At 42.1% G+C, this 25,450-nt stretch overlaps 1 protein-coding gene across 1 annotated transcript in view; it reads left to right on the top strand.

The window, feature by feature from the left end:
- The window catches only part of LOC136011808 (procollagen galactosyltransferase 2-like), a 55,391-nt gene that overhangs the window by 3,379 nt on the left and 26,562 nt on the right, over positions 1-25,450 (top strand). The window lies entirely within an intron of this gene.

Below are 25,450 nucleotides of genomic sequence, written 5' to 3'. Positions count from 1 at the left end.
AGGTGGGAACAGCAAAGACTCCCTACTTTACCAGCAGTACCCAGGTTCCCTCTGCTCTTCAAGCTGGTGCATGTGTAGCTGTGGAACAGTAATGCTGGAGATGACAGTTGCCCCTCTGGCAAAGGAGGAAGGGGTCACAGTCCTCTCCTCAGGTGCTTGTGGAAACCCTAGCCAGCATTTGGCTCAAAAATGTGTAACACTGTGAGAAATAGGCTAATGCTCAGCAACAATAGAGAGCCTTAAGAAAACATGGCTATTGGATCTATGTTAACATGTTTTTCAGCTAGGGAAAGTTCTTCTAGTAACGCTCCTTATGTGGCTGTGCTTGGAGTGTTTACTGGGGTGTGGGCTGAGCTTTTCCCAGGGCTGTGTCTATGAGGCTGTGCTGCGAACCCAGCCCAACTGAGTTAGGAATCTTGTGCACGTTAGACACATTTGCACTATTGTTTGTGTTGATGTTAGACAACTGCAAAGGGAGGGAAAAATGTTCTTCTTTATGTTGGAAAAAAGAGAGCTGGAAGTGATAGTCAGCATGCCCCAAGCCACTTTTGGATGGTTTGGGATTGTGGGGTTTTTGTTTTTTGTTTGGGGTTTTTGTTTGTTTTGTTTTGTTTTGAACATTAGCTATGCTGACTCAATGACATTCATTCAGTGACAGGTAAGGAGTGTTTGTCAGACAGGCTCATCTTGGCTGTAGTGGGCAAAGTGAAAGTATGTGTATTCAGCAGTTTATCACATTGGTTTACACTTTTCTTAGCCTCAGATTAAGTGACAATATAGCAAAGTTGTCTGTAATTTCATCTTTAAATACCTGATAGTTCATAGCTGTGGCCCATCTGCCCCCTCATGTGAAAAGACCTGGGGATTAAGTGTCTGCATGAATGAGTTGGTGCTTGGAAGCAATAATTAGGTTCTTTTGTGTTTGAAAACCTGGGTCTGCTTTGCAGCTCAGAGTATGCTTATATTTTGGAAATAATAATATAGAAATGATAGGTGAGATTGGTGTAAAGCTGGACTAAATCCCAAACGAGAGATCGGTGGATATACTGTAACGCTGGCTCCAGTGAGTGTATGGTTTCAACATATAAGAAGTAGTTGTAGATGAAAATAGATGCTGATGAGATCAGTATAATAATTAACTTTCATAATTACATATTATTAGTCTAGAACTAGCTGGTGATACTGTATCTGAGGATTTTCTTATTCTTCAACAGTTTACTTTTCAAATGTGAAAAATTCTGCATAGAGGACAGTTTCTGGTAAGATGCAGGGATCATTTGAAACTTTTGTGATGGGTGTTATTACTCACTGGGTAGCATTTGCTTTCAAATGTGCTGTTTTCTGTCCTTGTTTCCATTTGTGTAACAAAGTCACTTTAATCTTCATAGTCAGTATTAATCACTTAGGAATGCTGAAGTTCCAGTCCACTGGCTTTGTCTGTTGCTTCAGTCCATTGGTGTTTTGCATCTATTTAAAATTTGTTTGTTGTGCTGAGAGTTCCACATGGCAATATTAAAATTTGGGGTTTGGAAAATCAGGCTTGTCATTTAAACTTGTGGGATTTCAGTTTCCCATTCATATTTGTAGATGTTTGAATTTATTTACTATATAGCTTTAATAACATGGACCAAGTGGGCCTAAGAGTGAGATGGGACTTGCGTAGCCTTGGAGTTATGATTAAGGTGATGTTCATGCTGTACAAGATGCATAGAGACTTTCTTCCAATGAACTTACATTTGGATGACTACATCAGAAGAAAAAATGGAAATAAAATACTTAAACTTTCTTCCCCAAGTTCTGCAGCTAGAAAATGGAAGTAACCTACATAAGATTCTTGAATTTATTAAGACTAGAGATAGTATTCATAACTGACATTTCTTGATTCTTACTGTGGTCTCTTTTACACTGAAGTGCATTAAATTTATGTAGGAAATGGAAAATCAGGGAAAACTATAGAAATTATTCCATCCCAATATCTGCAATAACACTTTTTGTTGTCTTTTGGGTCTGTCACCCTCATCTAAGTCTTGGCAAACTTAAGCAAATGACATCATGAAATTGTTCAGTAGAATCCTTTGAAGGGAAGCTGAAAATTACTGCTGTGCCTCTCTGAGGTCTGCGTGGCAAAACTTGAACTATTCTTCCACTAAAATCTTTGCTGTTCTGTAGAGGAATGATAGGAGCAGCATCAGCTGTGTGATGGCAGTTTACTCGGTAGCAGTAGTTTCTTTATTTTTCCTACTGTGCTCACAAATTGACAGATTCTCATATCTTTTTGATGCCATTAAAGACCATCTTGTCCCACACATTATACTAGACATGAATGTGAGTATTGGGATCTTTCATAAAGTGAATAAGTAGCCCTCTAGAGGTGAGGGGATTATATTGTAAATATGGCTTGAAATGTGTAGGAATTATGTAAGACTAGTGAATATAATACATTCCGTGTGTTTGTGGGTTTTTTATTATTTTTTAATTTTATTTTTGAATCCTACATGCTATGTATCTCTGAAAATGCAGCCATTACTTTTTCTGCTATTTTTTGTCAATTATGTTTGGAGAGAGGTCTGCCCTTTTATTGCTTGTCTGTCTGTGCCTGTCATTTGTGTAATTGTCTGCTTGGTGCCTTGTAATGCAGGTGTTGTGTTTAGAAGCTAGATGTCAGAAAGACGTCACAAAAAACCAGCAGGACAAAGTTCAATATCAGAGACTGTTGTTTATTATAAGACTTTGGATGCTTTGACAGTTCAAGGAGAACTAGTTTTCAAGAATTTTTTTTATTTATTTTTTTTTTATAATATGTAAAAAGTAGGGGTGAAAAGGCCCCAAGGTGTCATCCAATTCATTCCTGCCTGGGGCAAGATACTTCTTCATCCCTGATTTGCCTGTTGCCCCAGTTTGGGATTCCCCATCCAGACTAAGGTGGTGTCTGTCAAGTGCACTTGTGTACTGTCATGTCTTTTGAGGCCTGTTTAAGTGTGGGAGAATTGGAAGGCAGCTGTGGGAATATGTCAAAGGACCACCCGCAACCAGTGTTGGCTGTAAAGTGCTGGAGTTAATTTGCCCCTTAAAAAATGCCAATTTCACCTGTATGTTCCTAGCATACAAGCTATTGCAGCTCAACTTCTGGCGAATCTGGAAGCAGGGATCAGTTAGGCCTGGTTCAGGGGAAGCCTGCCTAATTCTTGCTGTCATCCCATAATTACAGGGACAAAAGCATCTTCCCTTTCTCAGTGCTTCTCCAATTGGAGTATCCCAGGTCTTATGCATGGATATTTTAGAATGGTTAAGTTTGGAGGGCATCTCTGAAGATTGTCTAGTCCCAACCCCTGCTCAAAGCAGGCTCAGGTGAAGGCTGCCAAGTACCATTTGAATTCAAGTTTTTAGTATCTCCGGGGAGAGAGACTCCATAATCTTTGGCCAACCTGTTCCTGTGAGGTAGTCACTGGCAAGGAGTGTGTTGGAAACTTTGTTGGCTGAGGGTGGGTCTATCGGGGGGAAAACCTTTGGGATAAAGACAAGACTTGCACAAAGATTTGATGTTCCAGTAGTTTTTGTTCCAGTAGCTTTCTTTGCTTTTTTATGTTCTTTCTGCTAAATTGAGTGTGGGTTTTTTTTTTAGGAAGGGTCCCTGGTCACTGCTAATCGGACTCCTGAGGAAGAAACCGCAGGTGTTTAACTGGAGAGTAGTTGGCTCCTGGGAGGTATGGCATGGGCCTGCCTTCGGACAGGAAAAGAAGGAGCTTCTACTTGGGGGACTGGAGGGGATAGCAGGACAGCTAGTTCTGTTGCCTGTCAGGATGAACCATAGATCAAAGGGTGTTTTTGATCTTCTGTGTAAAGTATCACAACAGCTGCAATTATTTGTTTCAGTCCCCTGAAACTGAAAGTCTTCACATACCAGATCGGGATTCTCTAAAAATAGATCTGTGATGCACATGGGAGCTGCCCATAGCCAGTGCTCACTGTCATTCTTTGGTCCTGGGGAACTTCCTAAAGACCATATGGGCTACAGAGTAGAAAGACGTCTGAGCTGATGCAGGGTGCTGTCTGTCAGAACCTGGAATTTCCTTCCTGTGGAATGATATCTCAGACATAATATTATTTCAGCATGTTTATGTGCATCTCATTTCCTTTATTTTATTGAAGCATAATGTACGTTGATGATCCTCATTGCCAAGGGTCGATTATATCTAAATGGGGCCCACATGCATAAAAACTTCAGGCTACAGGAACAAAATTTATTTTCACTACAGGGTGGATTTTTGCCATCTTCTGTCAGAATGTCCAGTTCCTTCAGACAGGCTTGTGGCACTGCTAATAGGCTTATCAGTAAAGAAAAAGGGACTTTTAAGTTTATCTATTTATTTTTAATGAAACTTCAGTATTTGCTCCTTTCGGGGCCTGAATCCAGGTTTTAAACATAGAAATGATTGGTTTCCATTATACATGTGTGCACATGTGCGCATGGATATCTATCCATCAGTGTCCTTGGACACCTTGGTCTTTTATTACTGTAGAATGACTCTGGTTTTATTCCTGGCAAGTTAATGGAGGACTCAATAAATATGTGGTGATTTTAATTTTTTTCTAGCTTACTATAGTGCCCAAAATCCATTTGAAATCATATACCAAAGTTTTCTAAGAGTCATTTTGGTCGTGATAATGTTTTGTAGTGTAACATGTTGATCCTCTTCTTGACACATATGGCACTGCTAAATGAATGATTTAATTTTGTACCAGAGACTGGATAGGGAGTTTCACTGCAGAGGACTAGAATTACATTAATACAGTATTTCTTATGTTTCTTTGGGTTTATTTGAGATAACTGTAAGACATACTGGTAAATAACCTCCTTATTAAGGAGTGAAGGGTGATTTATCTTCTGCTTTCATTCTGACCAGTTATTTATGTAGACAATATGTCTTTCCCCTTTACTAATGTGTAAATATACTGTCAGGTAAAACAGCATGAAAGCCTATGGTGTTGTTTTGGGATGGGAATATGTTTACAACAAAGTCTGTCCTTTTTCCTTTTCCAGGGACTCTTAAAACACTGTCACTGCTGGAGATGTCAGCTTCAGTATTTCCCTGGTGCCCATGTGGTTGTAGTACAGGTTTCTGTGTTTCCCTTTCGTTCTGTCTGTGTGCACTGATAGGAATAACTCACCTTTTCTAAAAATAAGCAGGTTTTGATCTGAACCAGAAAATGCATCAAGTTTAAGGCTGTCCCCACCTTGGGCCCTGGGGCTCACGAACATCTAAATTGCATGCCAAAGCAGAAGGTAGTGGGAGTCCATGTAAACTGCAGTGCCATGGTAGGTCTCATATAAGCTCTTTCACATTAGTTTTGTAAGGCTTCAGCTCCTATAAGGATTTATTTTTTTTCCTTAAGATTTTTTTTTCCCTGGAAGGTAGAAAAATATGATTTATTATTCCCCCTCCTCAGGGTACAGACTTCCTTTAATTCTAGAAGGATTGTTTGCTTATTTTTGCTCTTTGATCCCTCTGCAGAGGAAAGGTTATGCATGGCTGCAGTCTGGTTTGAATTTTGCCCAGTGGCAAAAACTAGGTTCAATAAGTGTGAAGTGTTAGTTTATATCCTGACCCTGATAGCAGCTGGTTTATCTCTTCAGTTCGCAGATCAGAATCTTGGTTTTGCTACTTGCTTAACAGCTGCTCTTAAAATGAATGCTGCATGGTACCTTTGGGAATAGAATAGGAATTTAAGGCTGGTTTTTTTACTTATTTCCTCAGTATTTTCAATCATTCTTGGCCTTACAAGGTACTCAGGAAAATTGGAGGAAAAGGCTGTTTTCCAGCATTCATACATTGAACTGCTAATTGTGATGTGGAAGTTAAATGCTGAACTCTGACAAATGCAAATGCTTGAATGCTCTTTTTTTTTTCTTTTCCAGTTTATTGGTTTGAATCTATCCCCGCCAGACTTCAGCCAAGTGAGCATAAGCAAGTTCCCGTAGTCAGACTACTGCGTGCACTGTGTTGTTAGATAGTCGAAAGCCATCTTCTGGCAAGTCCTAGAAAAAGGTTAACCAGGAAGTGTGAGCATTAAGACAAGTGATGAGAAACCTTTTCCATTCCTATAGCTTATGTCTAGGGGGCAAAGAGGAATGTGGACTATGAAACTGCAGCAAGACTATTCCCCTTCAACTGTCATCGCTTACCGGTTTATGTGAGGATGCAGGGATGTTATGTCATCTCTGTATCAAGAAAAACAAACCAATGTGTTTAAGTGAGATTAAAAGCTCATTGGAAAAGAGCCAGGGTGATTTAATATTTGCTGCGGAGAAAACAGGTGCATATGGCACTGACCTTGGCTGCACTGCCTCAGCTTGTTGCAGCTGGTTAGCTGTTTTCCGTGATGCATGCTGGAGTGTGGTCCTTGGCTGCTTCATCTTGCTGCTTGCCAGTAGGGAAGTGACCTTTTGGGGTAGTTATACCTCCCAGCTGCAGCTCAGTGTGTGAAGATAAATAAATGCTGCAACAGTGACACAGCCCATGGAGAGGAGTGATGGAGGGTGGGTGGGGTACTGTCCCAAGGTACCTATTTTTAGTGCCATCTTCAGTGTGAAATCCCAGGATCCCGAGTTACAGCTGCAGATTTGCTGCTCCGTGGAGTTTGGAAGCTGGTGTGCCTATTAATGCTATTAACTCCCCTTGAGGTTTATTGAGGGTGTGGTTTTGCTCTTAAATTCTTCTAAAATGAAATGTCCCTTCCTATAGTCTAACCAGAACTTGTAACTGACTCCATAACTCACCAGGAGAGTGACAAAAGTATTTAAAGCAAAGTGAAAAAAAAGGATCTTCAGAGAGACTGTCCAGAACAAAGGTCCTGAACCCCTGCGTTATAATGAAGGAGATATGGCTAGAGACCCCCTTGGAAGAATAGTGGATAAAGACTCACAAGGAGGGAGAGGCTGGAAACTTGGTATTCTGACAACATTACAAAGGCTCTTTGGTGGTGGTTCTGCAATTGCAGAACACAAATAAGATCTGGAGAACCAGTGAGAAGAAAGCTGTCCCATTAGAGACTGTTGAAGCTCATTGAAGTGTCTGCATGAAGTTTTCTGTACAGACCCATCTCCTGGCTGTGATTCAGGTTAGTCCCTAGGGGTGGGGTGAGCTTAAGGTTTAGGAAGAAAGGTTTGGGAAGCTTGTTTACCTTGCTGAGGGCCTAATAGTTTAGGAATGAGTCCCTGATATCAACTACTGTTTGGTAAAAATGTTGCCTTAGATTCAGACTAGTATTCTGTTTGGGAATTTCTCCTGCAGGGATAACTGAAATTGGGGTTGGTGTTAGGATTTAGAAAATAAAGCCTGAAAAGGCACAAAAACCAGAGGAGAAGTTCGATATTTCTCTAGAAATCTCTGTGGATCAGGGATAGGGGTCAGGAGCTTGAGCTTCTCTGTTACTGTGAGAAGTGCTCCTGTGGCTAGCAATGGAGATGGTGGTAGGGTTTGGGCATACAAAATTCAAACTTCAGAACCAGTGTTTATTGGAATTGTTCAGGGCCCACAGATGTGGGTAGGAAGCTGTTGCCATTGGGGGATGATGCCTTATGCTCTGTTTTACTTTTGAGATTGCTCTACTGTGTGCAAGGAGGATTACGGGTGGGTCAGGGGATTATGCATAATTGGAGAATATAGTGTTTCAAGGCTGTTGAATTCAATGCAGCCTGCAGGCTTGGAAAGGAGTCTGTGGTCAGCAGGAGGGCAGCACCTTATGTTCTCCTTTATGATACAGCTTATCCATTATTTCTGATTATGGCTAGGAAATTTTAACAGTCCAGGCACTTGGGTAACTGCTGGATTCTGCTGCTGCCGAAATAAGGGGTTTGTTGCCCAGTGGAGACCAAGGTGTTATGCCCTTCTTTTATCATCTGAGGAGGTTTCTGTGTCTTAGAATGCTTATATTACAAACTCCAACCAAATCCTGGTTCAAGAGCCGCATCTTATTGCTAGGTTTTTAAGCAATAGCCTTTATACTTATTTTAGTTCTGCATTTGTCAATGCAGTGTGTTCTTTTTTGGATGGGTCTGGTAGTTCTAATTGAGGCTAGTGTTTGAGGCAGTTGCAGATCTTGTAAAACACAGCAACAGGAGATGGAAAGAGAGTTGGTGTCAGTGAGCAGCTATGTATTCTGTTCTGATATACAGGAAGGACCTCTTTGTACTACAGCTGGAATAGCTTGGAGGTTAGTTTTCGGATTTTTAAAACCAAATGTTGAGGGACATTTTTTACTGATTTATGTTTGTCCAGACTTAAAAAGTAAGGAGAAGGAGTGGTGTCAGTAAGGAGAAGGAGTGGTGTCAGTAAGGACCAAAGTCTGGTAATCTTTCATTATGACAATGATCCCTTACTACATGAGGCTTTGAATTGAAGTTACATCTTGGGAGTGGAAGACTTTGAGAACTCCAGTTATTTCTGACCTATGCAGATCCTACAGATGGAGAAAAGGGGCTTGTAATGGTGGAATGTGTGTTACACAGAGTGATTCCCCCTGGGATTCTTTAGGTTATTGTGGATAGGAGTAAGATTTGGAAATCTGAATTGTTGCTGGATTCTGTGTGACCAGCAGAGTTGGAAAGAAAGCTGGTGTTGACTTGGTATTTTATTAACTATTAGTGTATGTATGGGGTTTCTGGTAATACTGCTGGAATTAATGCCTGGAACTCTATAGCTTCCATAGTTTGGCTTGGTTCTGTCTTCTTCAGTGCTGTCAGATGGAGCTGAGATGTTGGTAGAAGTGAATTCCTTATGTTCTTTTTTGCTGTACAGAACAGTATACGTCAGGGTTAGGTCTTGGGAGTTTCAGGCTGGTTCAAACTGAAATACGAGCATATTATTCAAGTCCTGGAGGTTTAGAAAGAGGCCTGTTGCTGATAGGAGCCAAGTCCTGTATGCTTTTTTGTGCTGTTGATGTATACCCTGTTAGTGTCTATTTTAGGGGCAAGGATGGAGAGTGCAACTGTTCCACACCCAAAAGTGTTCTATGGAGCTGACAAAATGAGGAAGAGGCCAGGGGCTGGTAGTGTCTTAGGCCTGATGTTCTCCTTGCAAAATAAAAGGCTTGAAATTTCCTTGTGCCTGAAATGAAATGTGCAGTCCTGGTAGCTGTTGGGAAGAGGCATCAGCATAACCAGTTCCTGTAACCAAGCAAGGAACAACAGAGTAGTAGACCAGCACTATGCTCAGTTTTCCCAGTCTTATGCCATTAAATTTACTTGACTCACTCACATAAATCAGTTTCTGGATGCTGCTGGTGTTTGCTCCAAATGATACATGCTTCTTCAGTAGGAAGCTCTGGATGGAGTTTCTATTTAGTTGTCTGAGATGACTGGCTCCAGGCTTATGGAGAAGCTGATCCGGACTCTTCTAAATAGTTTAGCAGAGAATAATAATTGCTTTTATGTCTTTCTCCTCTTCATATATTTTTTTCCCCTCTGGCTCTGGCTGTCATTTTAACTACACTCATTTTTCGAAACTCTAATCTGAAAAAAGCTCAGTGTGTGTGACTGGAATATGAAAATGTCACTGCTGCTCAATACCTTCTTAATTTATGATTTTTTTAAAAAGCCTTTTTTTTTTTCCTTAAACCTGGATTTCAGTGCAAATTATAATTGTTTAAGTCATGGAGTGAGGGAGTGGGCTTGTGATACATGTTTTTATCACTCCTCGCACACACACGCTTCCATGCTCCCTCCTTCCCCCTTTTTTTTTCTCACACAAACAAGTTAGTTGTTGCTTCCACAAAAAGTCTTGTCGATGAGTTGTTATTTCAGACTAGTGAGCTCACAGCTGTCTGCTGGCAGAACCGTGCTCTGACTTCACACAGGCTAAGGCCATTGCCAGGATTTTTTTGCTAATACCTGAGTATTGAAGGAAGCTTTGGTTTATAGAACAAGAATCAAGCTGCTACCAATGGTGTTTCCAGCAGCTTTCACTACAAACATCACATCTGTCTATAAATGTGATGCAAATTTGAGGCGGGAGGAATATGTGTTCAAAGCTAGTCTGGGGCTGAGGAAGGCCGTAACTTCTTCTCTACCCTCCAACATATTGTAAAGCCAGTACAGTGGTATTGGTTGATCCTGCTACCTGTGGAGAGCCTCAGTCACCTTCAGGTTTGCTATATTGTCTGCTGCAAGGTGCATCATTTATTGCTACACTTGGATTATAGACGGCATCCTTATTTGAATGCAGAGTGCCCAGGCACTGCAGAGCAGATAGATTTAAATCACAAGTGTTAGCAAGTGTAAATTCAGTGTACCACAGAGGAGATTTGCTGAGAAGTCTCAATTATTTTTACCTCTCCAATAGAGTGAGATCTCAAAGGAAAAGTAATTGTGTATTATATCTAAGAGCAGTAATCGCCTGCCTGACAAATCTGACCAGTTCCTGTTGCTACTGAGGAACGTGAGTCCAAGTTGCATACTACACATATGCTTTTGGGACAGCTCATAGATAGAAACATCTGGTTGTAACAGTTCAGGCACATAGCTGGACCAAACTCCAGACTTTTCTGTTCTGGAGGATGTATTTCTTCCAGGTCTCCTGAACAGACAACACAGAGCTATAAAGCTGTGCTAACTCTGGCTTAGAAGTTAAGACTATACTTGGAAGAAACCAAACATGGAGCCAAAGAATCTGAGATTTCAGCTTGCATCAGGATCTTGTATCAGGTTGCAGGATCTGAATAGGTTAATGAAACATTTTAAAACAAAAGTTCTACTCAACTGTTACAGTGCAAAAATAGTTTATGCCGAAATGGTTTGTTAAGGTGTTGGCCCTCTGTCTGGTGATTAGGTTTGGAGCCTGAGAAATGGGCTGCTAACTGAAAACATCCTCAGTGGCCACGAAGCTTAGAAACCCTGTTATCTGCTCTGTCAGTTTCCCAGGCAGTGACTGAGAAACTGGCAGATGTTTGAGAGTGGAGAGTAACTTTTTCGAATGAGACAGAACTAGTGTCTCAGTTTTTCCAAGAGGAAATTAGCTGATTACCTTTATCTCGTTTAGGAAATCCCTCTAGTGGCCAGTTACTTATATGACAGTTGCAGCTGATTTTGCACATCAGTTGCTGCTGTTGCATGGATTTTAGACGAAACTCTTGATGGAATATTTGAAAGATTTCAGAAAAAGGGCCTGGGACAGTTTAGAGATGAAAACCAGAAAAATGAAAAAGATTGTGGGTTTTTTTCTGTTTACTGTTGTTGTTTGGGGTTTTGGGGGATGTGTTGGAGTTTTGTTTGTTTGTTTGATGGCAAACAGGGAATGCTAAAAATTTTGTTATGGGGACATTAAGTGCTGCTTTGCCCTATGGTATGTAGTAGGTCAGATTAAACGATTCATTGGACACCTTTGAACATAACTTCTAAGAAAATAAGTGAGCAAATAAATTAAGCAATTTGGTTTCAGTTTGTCTCCTTGTACATCACCTCTCTGTGTAAAACCCAAAGTCTCTAAAACCAGCATATGTTGTTTTATATGAAGTGGATACATATTTTGTAATACATATGACAGTTGTTGCATATCATCTATTATTCTCTGTTGTACTACTGGGATCATGGTGAGGATGGTATTTATCACTGACAGAGAGAAAGCCTGGGATCATTTTCCGGCACACTTAATTGAGGGACTGTGTGTTTACTTAAGCTGGGCATTTACTTTCTTCTCTGCTCTTTCATTCACAGCAATGCCTTGTGATGGGCTTATCAGGTATTCAAAAAATCCAGTTTCCCAGCCTTTGAAATTGTCTCAAAGCCCCAGGGAGCTCCAGTGTCCAAGCACGAGAATGCTGCTGGACAAGTGCTGTGATGCGTGCAAGGGCTGTTTGGGTCAGAGCGTGTCCCTGCTGGGACAGTCAAGTCTAATGCCTGCAAATGTGTGTGGGAGTCTCTCCACTGAGATTAGAGAACACTTTTATCTTCTGCACTTGGTCTGCTGCAATTGATGTATCAAAGCTGTGACTCTTTCACATTGAAAATGGCATAGCTGGGAACCACACTCTGCAAAATAAAGGCATACATGTAGTTTATAAGGCTTCCAATTACCCAGTCAATTTACTAGGAAATTATTACTGAGATTAACTAAGTGCCCATTTCCTCTCTTTTGTTTATATCCAGGCAGTGAAGGAGAAGAAATTAGCTCTTCTGAAACAGCACTTGTGGTCAAGATTAAACCTTGAGTAGTTAAAACAGGTTGTTTATTTGCATTCTTTTCTGTGTACATTTACCACACTTGCTGATGCAGTCTTCAGTGCTTTTTTCTCCCTGAAATTTGCACCTTTCCAGTGACATTTCCTGAAACCCCCCCAAAGAGGACAGACCAACAGAAGTGAGAATTGCTATGCTGTGTACTGGAATGTAGGCAATCCCATACTTTGTGTAAATGTCACTTTGTTTTCATGATCCCTTTTCCTCAGTTGCGGGTGAGAAATACACAGCATTACTTACAGAAGGCTGCAGAGCTGTTGGCTTACAAGATTGGAGGAATGTTGAGAACTCAGGTTTTCTTTCTCTTCTCTTTAAGTGAGCCATCAGCATAGCACTAGTTTTCCATCAGTCTAAATCTAGACTTAGTCTTTTCCAATAGAAAATGTGTTCTGATTTTTGCACCCATAGTATTTCGTGTGTGTTCACCAACCAGTAGCCATGTGTACTGCATGTGTGTCCCGCACATGTGTGCCCATGCCTCCTTCCATAGGAGAAGCTGTGTGCATTCTTCCAGCTGTGAGTGAAAGAGGGCATCACAAATGGAAGATTTAGACTCAGAAATTTTAGCTAGCCCACAGTATTTGGAACTTAAAAGTAGAAATGCTTTGCTTACACACAGCTGTGTTTAGTGCTGGGGTTGTTAATGGTGTAGTGTTAGTTCAGAGCACCATGTTGTTCTGTGCTGAGATGACAGAAAACCATTTCTCTTCTTTTTATTTATTTCCTCCTGCCAACTGAGTTCTCAGGCAGCAAGAAGAGAGGTTTAGCTGCCAGGTTTGACAGCTTGTTTAGAAGCATGCCATTCGAAGTACAAAATAATGGAAGGCCATTAATTAACCAACTTGGAGTCACAGCCCTCTATTATCCACAGGCCTGGTGCTTGTGAGGCTGGAGCTGGGGAAACATCACCAGGTCAGCAAAGGATGCAGTCTGTTGAGCAAAGCACTCAACAGTTTGGGCCTAAATTTGAGACTCTACAACAGTATTAACATGTTTAGCACTGTACAGGCTGGAGTCAGGGCCTCAGCTCCTCCGTCAAGTCATCCACTTGTTTTAGAAGCATGTGAAAGTATTTCTAACCCTGGAGAAGTTTTATTGTGTTTTGTTTTGGTTTTTTCCTCCTCTGTAGTACAAGTGCTTCACTGCTTAAAAAGAAAAGAAAAAAAAAAGAATCTAGAGCCACATTCCCACAAAGCCAGGGTTTTTTTTCAGTGAGGCAGGCAAAATGCTTGGACAGGGAGAGAGACTTTGCCTTTGAGCTTACAGGAGTTTAAAAAAGCAACATGACGGAAAAGTTGTTGAGATTGCCATGGCCACAAATTTACCACTAGTCTGACAAATACTCTGTGAATGTGTTAAGTAAACTGCTCTACAAAAGCTGGATATCTATAGTTTATTTCAGTGTATATTTTGGAAGGGGTGTAGGCTTGTTTTATCATTCCGAGCCCTGACACCCACTCCTTTTTTGTGACTTGTGAAAATCCACTAATCTCTTTGCATGTTTCCCTGTCTGTAAAATGAACCTATAATGCTGCCTCAGTGGAGTGCCTGGGGAGGTTGAGACCTTTGCTATGGATTTTGGGGGCCTCTGGGCATACCCTCTAGCCTGTTTGATTCATCTTGCCTAATTCCCAGAGTACACTGAAGATGCCTACACTAAGCTATTCAAGGTGAGAACACTGTAAAATGTGTCCATGGGAGAAATACAGTAAATTTTAATTTGTGACTATTTCATGCTAGCAAAGTGTTGTTTCCGTTTTCCTCTCTCTTCTCCCTCATATTTAGAACCATGTCAGCTTATGAGCTGTCACCTTTTCAGCTGTTTCTTCATCTGAAATGTCATGGACAAAATTACAAATGGCATACAGGAAAAGTCTCTACTTCACATGTAAAGGTTGATTTATTTTTTTTCTTTTTTTCCCTGCTTGGCTGCAGAGTTGTTTTTCTAATTTCTTAATTATGGGTAAATTTGCCAGCAAATATGACATAATCCATTTATTTTGAAGCACTGTGCCATTCCATGCAATTCAGAGTGTGTCCATTTTCCAGTGTAACTGGCTACTTGAGAAGGGTTAGGCCAAAATTACGAAGTCTCAAGTTCCATGCTGCTTTCAGCAACGCCTAACTTTACAATAACTTGCTAATGACTGTAAGCTTTAGTTTAATATTGGTGACAGCAAAATTTGGCATAAGCTCCTTTATGCCAAGTGAAACCCTTGCCAGTGAGAGGATAATGAAACTCACTGTTTGTTTGCTGCAAATCAGTAGTAAATTAAGGGAAATGTACAGTCTGATTGATATGCTTCACATGCTGCATATGATTAACTTCATCCTGTAGGTTCGTAAGGATTATGCATTGGCTGGGCTATTAAACTGTTATGGGTGTGGCTTACTCTGGGAGAGAAGTGCTGGTTGCATCTCCAGCATTAACACTTTGGTTTTGCCTTTTTATTGCTGATTCCTTGATCCCAGAATATAAGAAGTTAAATGACGTGCATGTTTCTGGCTGTGTTCCTTTTTAAGGGTGCTCTCTGAAGCTCCAATAACCCATGAAAAGGCAAAAATCTTTTATTCCTGACCCTGTGACTAACTAGAGTGCTTTAGCCTTTGGCTATGCTACTTAGTGGAGTGTTAGAGGAACAAACTGTATCTCAGTCATAGTCCTGGCTTGCCCCGTGTACAACCTTGGCATGGTTGGGTGCTGGTAGAGACTGAGTTTAATATAGGTGGTGGAGAGGTTTAATATAGGTGGTGGAGAGGAGGGTCTGCTAACTGTTCAGAAGATGGGCACAGATGGGAAGTCAGGCCTCAAATGTCAAGCTTAGCTTAACAGTGCAGGAAAGACATGATGTGGCAAAGACTTTGAGCTTCCTGGACTTAGCAAAGTGCTTTGGAATGGATACTGAACTAATTAAGTCCATGAAGGCATAAGTAAGTCCCTGAAGGCCTGGATGGTGAGTGCAATACAGTGCAAGATGTAGGCTTATCCACATGTAGGTACTGAGCAATAGCTGAAGAGGCAACCTGATTCCCAAATCTTCCCCTCCTATGGTTATCCTGCTGGTTCGGTAAACCTCTGCTGCAGAGATGAAAGTTCTGTAGCCATTTGCCATTTTATCATTTGGAGACAGTAACTGGCCAGTTGGATCAATGTTGAACTTTTATTAATTTATATATTTATTTGTACTTTTCCTGCATTCTTTTCTGTATGGTTCTTTATTCTTTATAATGTTAATGCAGACCGTAAAGCCAGTGCACATACCTTGCCTTGAAGACGTTGTCCTGGCCTACACCCATTTGTGCCCTTTAATTGCCTTACCATATGGCAAGCAGCAACATCTTGGGATGTATGTCATGATCGTTTTTAGCTGTGTGTTCAGTTTCCTTCATGTGGCTCCCATCAGTTGCAGCTGCTGTAAACAACTTGGATATCTTTGGAAGGACCTGAAGATAGTGTTAGGTGGGTTTCAGGCTTCAGTCTTCCCAGGAGCATCTGGTACACAGCTAATGTTTGCTGTTGTGTTTTGACGTTTCTTTTCTTGGTTTTGATACTGCAAGTGAGCTTCAGAAGTTTTAAAAAGCAGAAATGCTTTCCTTTGGTTGGAGAGAGGTGTTAGCCCTGTGACTTCTTGGAGGGCTGTGACATTTCCTACCAGCCATGCCCCTGAGTGGCTAAGAATGTGCTTCAGCACATAGTGATGTTAAATGGGATAAATAATGCAAGTCCAGTATCAGCTGTGATGTGACTTGCCCATGAGATGGCATCTGAAGGTCTTGTCCTAGCTGATTCAGTTGTGCTGTCTCCAGTGTTCACCTGGCACTTGAGCTCTTGGGCCAGATTTTCTCCTGGTTTCTACCAGTGCGTTCTTGTTCACGCTTTTCCCATACAGGCTGGCTTGGGGTGCCCAGCACTGCTGGTATGTGTGTGAGGAGGCAGACTGGTGATCTGTTAGGTGATCTAATGAAGAGATCAGTCCTTTTCCTCGCTTCACCTTGTGCTGTGCTCTAGACAAAGCCTTTAACTGACACATCTGGCTGTAAAAGCAAGAATGGCGTTCCCCTTGCTTGCAGACTAATTTATTCTTCTTAAAGGTACTGCTTCCAGAAACATTGGAGTTGGTTGCCCCTTAGGACAGCTCTAAGGCTTGGTCAGTGCTTTGTGGTCTGTGTAAGAGGATTTGCTTGTGATCTAGGCAAGTGCCTGGATCTCATGTGAAGTACAGGACAAAAAACATGGCAACTCTCCTCCTTGTGAGAGATTTTTTGCAGATCCCAGGTTGACTTCTACTTGTTGTACCTCCTGGCTGTATTTTAAAAGCAGATTCTGTGTTAACACTTTCAGTCCCAAAGGATGCTGACTTGCTAGTACAGCGGCTGTAGAAGCAGTAAAGAAAGTTACTTCTCTACTTCTCTGTCTGTACTAAATGTTACAACCACCTGGGGTTTTATTGTCCTTATGCTTGCCCTGTTTGCCTGTATGTTCCCAGTACTGCACAGCTCTCTCAGGAAAGCAGGCATGTTTCTTATGTGCCCATGTCAGCCTTGATTCTGTTATCCTGCACTGTAAGAATAAACTTGAGTTATGAGTTTCTAGGTACACAGATGGCTTATTGTGCTGCCAGCTGAGACTGTGCTGGAGATCACACAGTAAAGTTTTAGATGACCACATTGATTCTGATGAGGGCAGTGGTCTAATCCATTTATCATAAAAGGGAAATGTTATTCTGTTGCTTAAGCCTAAACGCAGTACGTTTTTCCTGTGGGAATGCAGATGCCTGCATAACATCTTATGTATGGCAGTTTGGGGTTTTTTAAGTTACCTTTCACAAACAAACTAGAAATAATCCACAGATGTCTGTTGATCACAGTTTAAAAACTGCTGTTCTCAAGCTGTCCTGAAGTTGAATTCCTTTGAAAAAGTCTTGCTGACTTTGTCTGCTTCTGTGAGTCTGATACCTGGTACAATACCCCTTTGTACCTGAGATTAACCTGTGCTATGAGTAGGGAAGGGGTTGCCCTTCCTCCTTGGGTTTAGATTTGTCTTTATAATCTGTATCATCCATTTTTGGTAGTAGTATTGCAGGTCATCAGGGTGGAGATTTACATGCATAAGCAATGGGGAGAAACAATTAAATTGTTGTAATTGGGGTTTGTCTGTGCAAGGCAAGCCTGGAGCTTCGTCTCAGGGTCTAAACCTTTAAACCTGGCAAACTTCTGTGTGAGAGCATAGCAAAGAGAGAGTTGTGTGTTTGACAATACTCTGCACTTTCACAGCAGTGCTGGGATTTCTCCATGTGTCTCTAATGATCTGTTGCTCTGGGACATGCTCCTACCACAGCCCTCTCTATGCCCAGACAGTGAGTCCTTTCATGAAGAAGTGCAGAGTCATATTTCTCAATGCAAATTGGCCAGTGTAGTGTAGGTTTGGCCAAGCTGATTTCTCTCAATAGCTACACTGCAAGTGAGCCGGACAGAGCTGGAACAGGGAAGGTGTAAGTGAATACCAGTGTGTACATTGCCAGCAGACAGTGGAGCTGAGGGCTGGCCCTTTTCTGTTGGAGGGCAGGCTATGCAGAGGGCCAGTAGTTCTTTAGCCAAATGCTGGGTGTCCTCCACTTTGTTTTGGTGTCTTTCGTGATTAAACATTTCCATATGGTGGTGCAACAGAAATAAAATACTTTGCACTGGGCTCATTGGCCTGCATGCCCCAGGAGCGCTAATTAAAAATTCCAGCCTCCTGGAAGTTGATGGGATCCTTCTCATGGTTGCAGGTATTGTTGCTGGGAGACTGTCCTGGGTTCACCAGTAGCAGTTATTTTTCTCCTTAGTAGCTGGGGCAGCGCTGTGTTTTGACTTTTGGCCTGGGAACAGTGCTGATAACGCTGATGTTTTTAGTTGTTGCTCAGTAATGTTTAGTCTGACCAAGGACTTTCTGAGCCTCATGCTCTGCCAGGGAGGAGGGGAAGCCTGGAGGAAGCAGAGACAGGACACCTGACCCAAATTGACCAAAGAGGTATTCCATACCACAGCACGTCATGCCCAGGATGTAATGGGGAGTTACCCGGAAGGAAGGGACTGCAGGGTTGGACGAGGTATAGGTCAGTGCTCAGTTGGGTGGGGTGGGGCAAGTTATTGGTCAGCTGGTGGTGAGGTGTTGTATTTTTCTCCCCTTGTTGTTTCCTTTATCATTATTATTATTGGTGGTAGCAGCAGTGATTTGTGTTATACCTTAGTTACTAAAATGTTCTTATCTCAACCCGTGGAAGTTGCATTCTTTTCGATTCTCCTCTCTGTCCCTCCAGGAGTAGAGGGAGGGAAAGAAGAGGGGGAGTGAGTGAACGAGCTGTGTGACTTTGTTTAAACCACAACAGAGACTCTTTGATAAGACTGCTGCACTCTGGCAGTCCTGAACTTGGGATGGTGGCTGAGTCCAGAATTTCCTCCTGCCTGTAACTCCTGCTTTCTAAGCCTTCATGGGCAAACGCAGATTGTTCCTTCTGGTGGAATGGACGTGTACCTGTGGGGTGTATGTATGCCCCAGCTTTTTCTAACTCTGTGCAGCTGTTGATTCAAGGACCCTTCTCAGAGGGGTGGATGCTACGGTTGCAGAAAAGCATGGGGACCTCCAGTAAGCTCTGTAGGCTTAGTACAGAGCACTGTAATGTGACTACTGTCCAAAAGCCTACAGAGGTGGAATTTAGCAAGCTGTTGCTCAGCAAGTATGTACCTGAATCCTCAAAGTCTTCAAGACCAGCTGAACTGGAGGATAGCTCCTAGCATTTGTGCCACATTTTTTCAGAAATTGCTGCACATACATGAAATGTTTTACAGTTGAGGTTTTCTGTGTAATGTCTGTATGCACCTGAGTATGTAGGCAAATTGCAACTTGTTGGAGACTAGGTCCGGAAGGCTTGGTGCTGTTGTCCATTTGACAGTCCTATTCAGCCTGCAGCAACGGCAAAGGAATTTCTGCTCCACTGGTAAGCTGAAGGGTCTGGATGGAAATCACCCTAAATGCAGATCTGACTTCAAGGAGATAACTTGGGGTGGCAGTTCTATTACCTGGTCTGTGCAGGGGTTTTCTTGAAAAGCTCCTAACAAAAAGTAGTGACTTTTGGTGTAGAGCAGCTCTGGTTTGTTTAAACCAGGGTAGAGGGTGACCATGTGATGCGATGTATGTCCTTGCAGTTCAGGGGCATTGGCGACTTCTTGTCATGGTTGCCTGATGGCTTTTTCATTCATTCTTGCTGGGGTCTGTTCCTTGCCCCGCAACTGACTGTTGGTTTGAAGGCTGCATGTCACTCGCAGAAAGTCTGCAGGATGCTGAGAGCACTTAGCACAGCAAGTGCAACCTGCCAGTCCTGCTTCATGTGCTAGTGCGAGCTCCCAGCAGTTTGGTTCCATTGAGTTTATATTTGTACTTTCAATAGGAGAAAGTCCAATTTGAGAATTAATGTTGCCCAGGGACTTACTGATGTGTGACAGTGATGTGTCTTTATCACTTACGCTGCACTTGCATAGCAGCTTGAAGGGAAAGCTTACACTTGGGGAAAGATAAAGGACAGTTGTAAACTACTGAGCAGACTGAATGGATTTCTTCAGACATGAGAAGGTTGTTGAGCTGTAATCTGAATATCACTGGCAGGTGAAAGAAATCTCTATTTTCAGCGGTTTGCATCAAGCTGTGTGTAGACATTGGAAGTTCCAGGAAGACTGATGTGAAAATATGAAATACTAGTGATTTTCAGTGACTACTTTATTTTGAGCATTTCCTGCTCTTCTGAACATACCTATTTTTCAATTTCCAGAGGCAAAGTATTTCTGGATGGCCAAGCATCCTTAGCCACTTTGCTTGTAGGAAGAACAGTTTATGGTCTGTTCTTACATTTCTCTTGCAGGTCTTCCCTACTTTGAAGTAGACCTTTAAATGCTAAACTTGGGTTTCATCTTGGAGACCACTGTTACTAGCATTGTTCCTTTGTCTTGATCTGGTTTGACATGCAAACCACTGTGTTCCTATTTTATATTTCCTGTGTCCTAAAAGAAAAGATGGCTGAAAGCCTCTGGGAAGAATTTCTCTATTGTGGTGTATCAGCAAAATTATCACAAGAAAGGGTCAATTATTGCGTGAAATTATTGCGTATTGTTCCTTTGCTCCAGAATTAGCTTGGTGTGTTTCTTATTGCTGCTTGAACTCCTAATTAGTGACATGATTTAAAAAATTCTGTTACCATTTCCTATTTTCTTATGTATTTCTGTTAGCCTGCACTGGGCAAGTGAAGAAAAATTACTTTTATTCATAGCCATTTAATTGTACAATATATGGATTACAATAAAAAGTGTTTCTCTGTGTGTTAAAATGACTTTGATTAAGTCTTGTAGGATATGATTACAATTAAAATCCATTCATAATAGAAGGGAAGTCATAGTTCATATTTCAAGTCAAGAGTTCCTAAAAATTTCTTGTCTGGAAAGGTACATTCTTAACACTTTGAAATAATAGAGAATACCTGTCTCAACCACATAATACTGAAATAAGTAACTCAATTTTTCTTTTCCTGCTTCAAAGAAGAAGTCTCTTGATCCATACCAGTACTACAGTATATCAGCAAAAAAGAGAGGTCTTGGTTTGAAGTAGTAACACAGGCTTTTGACTGTTAATGTAAGCTAAGAAAAGAGGTGAGGTTCAGGGAAAGGCAAAGAAGGTAAAGGAAAATGTAGAGAGCAGTTAGGTTTTCTTTCCTGGCATGCTGCAAAACCTGCTTTTACATTCTGTGAATCTCAATATTGTATATGTAAAACTGTAAAAAGTGAAAGATAATACCTCTGGTGGTGGTGGGCTGGGAGACAGGCACTGTGTGCTTACTGATACATGTAGTGAGGGCACAGTGTCACGGTTTAAGCCCAGCCTGTCACTCATAAACCATGCAGCTGTTCGCTCACTCCCCTTGCTTCTTCCCCCCACTCCTGGAGGGACAGGGAGGAGAATCGAAAGAATGTAACTCCCACAGGCTGACATAAGAACAGTCCAGTAACTAAGGTATAACACAAACCACTGCTGCTACCACCAATAATAATAATGATAAGGGAAATAACAAGGGAAGAGAATACAACCGCTCACCACCCACCGACTGATACCCAGCACGACCTGAGCAGCGATCTAGCCCTTCCATGTAACTGCCCCCAGTTTATATAGTGGGCATGACGTGCTGTGGTATGGAACACCTCTGGCTAGTTTGGGTCAGGTGTCCTGTCTCTGCTTCCTCCAGGCTTCCCCTCCTCCCTGGCAGAGCATGAGACTCAGGAAGTCCTTGGTCAGACTAAACATTACTGAGCAACAACTAAAAACATTGGTGTTACTAGCTCTGTTCTCAGGCTGAGAGTCAAAACCACAGCACTGCACCAGCTACTAAGAAGGAGAAAAATGACTGCTACTGCTGAACCCAGGACACACAGCTATAACTTTTTTGGGGAAAAAAGAAAACTAGAAAGTAAGCCACTGGGTGGAAGGACTTGGGTCTACCTTTCTCTCCAATACTGGGCATGTAGTGGTGGGCCATGACCTGAGTCTTCTTACTGGAGGCAAGGCAGGCTGTGGAAGACTTCCACTCATTTTTTCTGCAGGCTTGATACAGAGACTGAGAGCTTTTCAGATGTTGATATTTTGGGGGACCCTTACTAATGCAGTATGGGGCTATATTCAGTGTCCCCATTTAAAAATAAGTGGTACTGAGCACCTAAATTTGAACAGATTCTGCCCTTTAAAACCTATTTTTTGTTACCGGAGCCAAGAATATTTCTAAATACCAGTGTTCCTTCCTAGTGGCTTACACACTTCCCTTAATCTTGAACAGCTGCATTAGCTGGTGTTTCAATTAGCACTTGTGGGAACAAGCTATCCCTTCAGAAATTACGGAACTGTTGCAGTTAATTTCGCGTTTGAGCATATCTATTTCAGCGGCTAGTCACAGCCCTGACCCTGCATGTGTGAGATTTCTTGGGCTTTCTCTAGGGGACTTGTTCCCTTGAAGCCAAGTCTGCTTGGAAATATTCACAAGGCCAGATGCAGATGGATTTTTTGTTTCTTTTAAAGCTCTGTCTGAAGCAGAGCAACCACAGGGAGAAGTAAAGCAAGACAAAGAGAGGATTTGGGATGGAGGCAGCAGGAACCTCCCTTGCATGCCAAGGGAACTCCCTGTATATGGGTGCCACAGAAGCTGATAAGCATGGATATTTATTTTTTTATTCATTTCATATATTGGCATGGCTTTTCTGGGTGAAGTTGATTAACCTGTTGTGTCTGTGTGTGCTAGCTTAAGCACATTCCTGTCATAGTACTATTGGAGACAACCTGAGGATCTCAGGGAGTGAGAAGCAGAAAAGTGAGAGATTCTTGAGGTAGTGTGAAGAGAGCAAAGATCTTGGTGTATGCAAATGTACACACATACATCTGTGAATCATTCTCTTACTTGGGCTTGGAAGACCACTGCAGGTTTCAGAATTGCTGCTGCCAGCAAAATCCATTATCCACGAGGTGCTGAAGGGCACTGGGAAAGAGTGAGAGAAGAGACGTGTTTGTTGCATTCCTGTACTGTGAGGTTCTGCTCTTGTACAGCTGCCCAGCCTGGAGAGTGTTGCTTCTCTTGTTGCTGGCTCTGCACCCCAGGCAGCTCCCTGCCACTGATACGGGTTCAGACCACATGTCCGCCAGGGGCTGACATCTTGGGGCCAAGTTAAAACAACTGGGGGGGGGGTGGTGGTGGTGGGGGGGGTGGGGTGGTGAGAGACCTTCCAAATTCCGGAAGTCTGTCCTTTATTAAGGAATCAAGGAAAACCCTAGAACAAATGCCAAGTCCCTATGATGCCAGAAAGTCTTACACATACATTAAGATTTTAGCAACTTTTTAAAATGCTTAAACAGTTCTTTGAACTTGTATCTGAATGTTCAGGCCTTACTAATGAAGTGTGTGAGCATAATTGCACTAAAATAAGTGGTGGTGTAAGGAAGGTTTAAATCCGTACAGAGTCTTTGAAGTGCACTGTTGTGGGCTTAGCTTGGCAGTGTCTCATGATGTCTTGTCCTCTGATCCCATTGATATCTGTTGAGATTTGGGGTATCAAGTCTTGGGTTAATAGATGAAAAGTAGGGCTGGCAGCCCAGGGAGCGGCACAAATATCTGCAAAGCAACACAAGAGTGTTTCTAACTACAAGAAAAATGTTTATTAACTGAGTCTCCTCTGTAATGGGTGAACAAGATTTGGGAAATCAGGGTATATTGCCCAAATGGGTGCTGAACAACACTTTACTCAGGCATCAAGCCATGCTAGAGGCAGTAAACCCCAGCTGCTTTGGAGTGGATAGTGTGCTGTGTTCCTCAGGGGGAAGATACAGCCATGGCTATGAAAGCTTTGTCTCAGGATGTTGTAATGGTGCAGCTGCTTTCTGGTAGCTCTCTATTGCCTTGGGAGCTTTTCTGTCACTGGGCTTCAGAAGTGCTTTTGCCTCTGTTTTGTTTTGAATCTTTTTCCTCCCCTTTAGGATCCATACCATTCCAGTTTCTTCCAGCTTCACTGTTTCCTAGTCAAGCTAATTCATCACTGGTTCACAGTGGAAACTGTCAGGTTGGTGGTTTTTATATTTTGAATTGGTTTTCTAAGTCTGGCAACATTCAAACAAAAAGGCAGGGAGAAATGACTCATCTGTTACTTAATTTACCACTTGTTTTGGGAAATCTAAATCCAAATTTGTATTTGACTCATATTAGGGATCCATTGATGGATTTTTTTTTTTCTTTTTTTTTCCCCCAGTCATTTTTTACATGGCTGAATTTACACCCAGAATAAGCACAGTCATCAATCAGGGTAGCCTTTGTGTGACAATGAGCTCAGTTCTCCACTCAGACCAGGGAGCTCTTCAAACTGCCTAAAGTGACTGAAAGCCAGAGGCATTTGCTGCAGGATCCAAGCAACTTGGAGGCCTGTAGCAAGCCTTGCAAAGCTAGAAGTACCTTGCTGTCTTCCCTATTTTTGTTTTTCTTGAGTTATACTTAAGGTGTTAAAATTCACATAGTTTTCCATTCATTGCTTGTCATTAATGCTGTGGTAAAAACAATTGGACCGTTGTAGCAACTTGATAGTAATAGCTCGTGCTGGATGAAGTAGCATGGATTTTCTAATGCTCGGAGGTTTGAAATCCCTAGTGTTTTCCCAGATCATTGGGGAAACTCCCTGTGTGGTGCTCTGATGCTACTAGCTCAGGGCAGCACTTGTAAACACACTAAGTCTTGCTCTCAGGGCTGAGCTTTCCCATCTGGTGAGCCCAGCTTTGGCTATAGCCATTATACCAGGAGTAGGGGACACAGCTCTGCTGGCTAAAAAAACTTTAGAATTCAGCATTTTTTAATAAGCTGGAAGGTGGCAGGTTAAGTGGCCTTGCTAAGCAAACAGTGAGAGAACTGGGCCTGAACGGCATATTCCCTATGCATCTGTATTATCCCTAACAAGAGGGGAAGGATAGGGCTCTGCAAGCGAACTCCTTCCATTCTGCCTCACTACCTCAAACATGTGAGGACATGGAGAGGTTCTAGGTCCAATCTGAGTATTTGGGCACCTCTGTTAGCACAAGTTGTAGAAAACACAATGTACAGAAATATACTTTCTTCATCTCTGTTTGAGATTAAACCTATCTCTGAATGCTTTATTGCTATTCTGTTCTGTGGAAGGTGGCCAAGGTGAGCTACTGGTGTTTTTGTCACCAGTTTCTGTGTTCCAGTTGTTAGGAGTGATCGACTAACATGCTTTCCCTTGACTTTGGGCTTTGCTTTGGATAAGACCTTGTGAGTTTAGGGCATGTGGCCAAAATATGGCTCTCGTTTCAGTGGAACTCAGTATTGGACTACATCTCGTAGGAAGCCTTGTGGGTAATTGAATCCCTGGCTGCAGGCAGAGAAAAACCAAGGGAGACAGCTAAAATTGGTATCTACGAGGTTTCCTGGGACTTGCTACATACCCAACTCAGTGCTGCAGCGAGAGCCCAGGAAAGCCATGGATGTCCTCTTTGTGTGAGCCATTCTCACTGCAGCCCTAACCATCAGCAGCATTTTGACCATTGTCATCTGTGGTATGTGCTTACCTGAGTTTGGCTCTAGTAGCAGTAAACGGAGAACCCAACACCCTTCTCAAGACTTACAGTCTTCAAAACACTGACAGAAAGGGAAA

The sequence above is a fragment of the Lathamus discolor genome, chromosome 3 (assembly GCF_037157495.1).
Source record: "Lathamus discolor isolate bLatDis1 chromosome 3, bLatDis1.hap1, whole genome shotgun sequence".
Lineage (NCBI taxonomy): Eukaryota > Metazoa > Chordata > Aves > Psittaciformes > Psittacidae > Lathamus > Lathamus discolor.
Note: the sequence above shows the minus strand (reverse complement) of the source record. Positions and strands in the feature narration are given on the sequence as shown.